The sequence below is a fragment of the Physeter macrocephalus genome, chromosome 5 (assembly GCF_002837175.3).
Source record: "Physeter macrocephalus isolate SW-GA chromosome 5, ASM283717v5, whole genome shotgun sequence".
Taxonomy (NCBI): Eukaryota; Metazoa; Chordata; class Mammalia; order Artiodactyla; family Physeteridae; genus Physeter; species Physeter macrocephalus.
This window is the reverse complement of record NC_041218.1, coordinates 1307243-1309389: the sequence shown is the minus strand read 5'-3', so window position 1 is coordinate 1309389 and position 2147 is coordinate 1307243. Positions and strand designations below refer to the sequence as shown.

The 2147-nt window shown below is 62.4% G+C and overlaps 1 protein-coding gene across 1 annotated transcript in view; it reads left to right on the top strand.

Annotated features, from left to right (window-relative positions):
- The first annotated feature begins 970 nt into the window (after nucleotides 1–970).
- Nucleotides 971–2147, top strand: part of DNAJB6 (DnaJ heat shock protein family (Hsp40) member B6) — a 38898-nt gene continuing 37721 nt past the window's right edge. Inside the window, exon 1 of the mRNA XM_024128158.2 lies at nucleotides 971–1147. The gene's annotated coding sequence lies outside the window, so the exon portion shown is untranslated. The remainder of the gene's footprint in view (nucleotides 1148–2147) is intronic.

The window sequence follows — 2147 nt, the reverse complement described above, 5'->3', positions numbered from 1 at the left end:
ACCGCTATCTGGGCTAACGCTAATTTTGGAATAAGTCTTTAATCTTTGAAGATCTTCTCTGTTGTCCGCAAAGAGCTCCTTAAATATGGAGTATTATCTAATTTTCAGGGTGTTTGTTCCCCCGGAACGCCGAGAGACGCCTTGTTGGTACTGGTTGGTTTTTCTCCTGACACAGTTAACTCACTGCACTGCCATTTGTTTTAATAAATAAATATTTATTTATTTTTTGGAGGAAGACCAAGCTATTTGTGGCTAGCCTACTATTTAGACTCCACGTCTCTGTGCTGCCTGCATTCCGAGGTTAGCTCCCCCTTGCGTTAAGCAGGGACTCATTTAAATGTGAGCTGTCACACGACAGCACGGTCAACCCCGGGAGGGAAAGAAAACCCCGGGGACCGGCTGGCAGGTAGGGTTGCGTGCGGCGGAGCCAGGTGCGCAGGCGCTGAAGGAAATTCCAGCCCCGCCGAGGTCATCTCAGCCTCACCGGGAGTTGCTAACACCCAACACCGCTGTGCCTCCCCTGACCAGGGATTTCTATAACCTACCAAAGGAGGAAACGGAGAACTGACTCCGAGTAAAAGTTTTCTTTCGCTAACTGGTCACATGCTGGTCACCTGCTAAGAAGTAGGTGCGTAACACAGGGAGGGTTTACACAAGAAACGGCTCCTCAAAATACGGTCTCTGATCTCAAACGGGAAGAACAAGACCCAGGGCCCCCCCGGCTCCCCAGGGGCCCAGGCGAAGGGCGGGTCAGCGGCCCACCCTTTGGGCCCCGGGGACACCCGCCGGCCGCGCAGAGCCACCGACAGGACGCCACGCGCGCCGCCGTCCGGCGCCGGCGACGGGGCCTCGACTGCGCACGCGCGCTGCCCGCCGCATCCCGGGCCGCGCAGAACCTTCGGGAAGGCGGGGGCGGAGGGGGCGGCCGGGGCGGGGCGCATGCGCGGCGTCAGGGCCGGGCGGAAGTGTCGTCGCTGCGCCGCCGCCGCGTGACGTACTTCCTGTTTGTTGTTGGAGAAAGGAGAGAAAGGAAAGCGCGAGGACCGTCGCAGCCCAGCCGCTACCGCCAGCCGTGCTGCCGTGTCGGAGCCGAGGAACCCCGGTTGCCGCTCCGTCGCGCCTTCCGCCGCCGGCTCCCGCGTCCTCGGTGAGGGCCGCCAGCGGCCGGGGGGGCGGGCCCGGCGGCCCACCTGACCCGGGCCCTGGCCGCGGCGGGCCGGGGGCCGGGCTTGGTGTGAGACCGGGGTCGGGGGCGCGGGGGGCAGGCGGGGGGCAGGCCGGGGGCCGCGTGTGGGGCCGGGGTCCAGCTCGCCCTTCGCGGCTCCCTCCCCCGGGCCCCTCCCTCTGTCCTGGGGGGGTCCTCTCCTCCCCGCGTCCTGCGGGCCGCGCGCCGGTTGTTGCGGGCGGGGGCGGGGGCGGGGGCGGTAGCGGCGCAGCCGCGTGGGAGGCTGAGTTTTTCACTCGGTTTTAAGGCCCCACGTAGACTGCCCTGAGGCCAGGAGGAGGTAGGTGTGCAGGAAGAGTAGAGGGTTGGGGGAGGCCGCGCTGCCTAGTGCGGAGACCGGGAAGCGGGCGGGGGACGCGAGGCAGCGTGTCGGGAACTCCCCGCTGGCTTCTCCGAAGTGTGTCGGAGATGGAAATGAAACTCCTGCCTTTCGGCTTACTTAAAAAGCCAGTTCGCTGGGTTTTGCTTCGGGGTGCACCGCAGTTTATATAGTTGAAGTTTCTATCAACTTTTGCCCAAGTAAGGAAAGAACTGACGCAAGAAGTGGAAATTGCAAACTTGTGTTGTCTCGCGAAACGTTTTCAGAGCGTGTGGGTCGCTCGTCGGACGCGTACCTCTGCCGGCTACGCGGAAAGGACACGGCGGTGGGGAAAAGATCTCACCAGCACTCGGGGGGCTGCCTGGGAAGGGTGGACTGAGCGGCGCCCTTTGTATTGTCAGCGTTTTTAGTTCCGTTGTGGGTTCGCAGTAAGACTTTAAGGCTAGAATCTTTTTTATTTGTTTATTTATTTATTTTTGCGGTACGCGGGTCTCTCACTGCTGTGGCCTCTCCCGTTGCGGAGCACAGGCTCCGGACGCGCAGGCTCAGCGGCCATGGCTCACGGGCCCAGCCGCTCCGCGGCATGTGGGATCTTCCCGGACT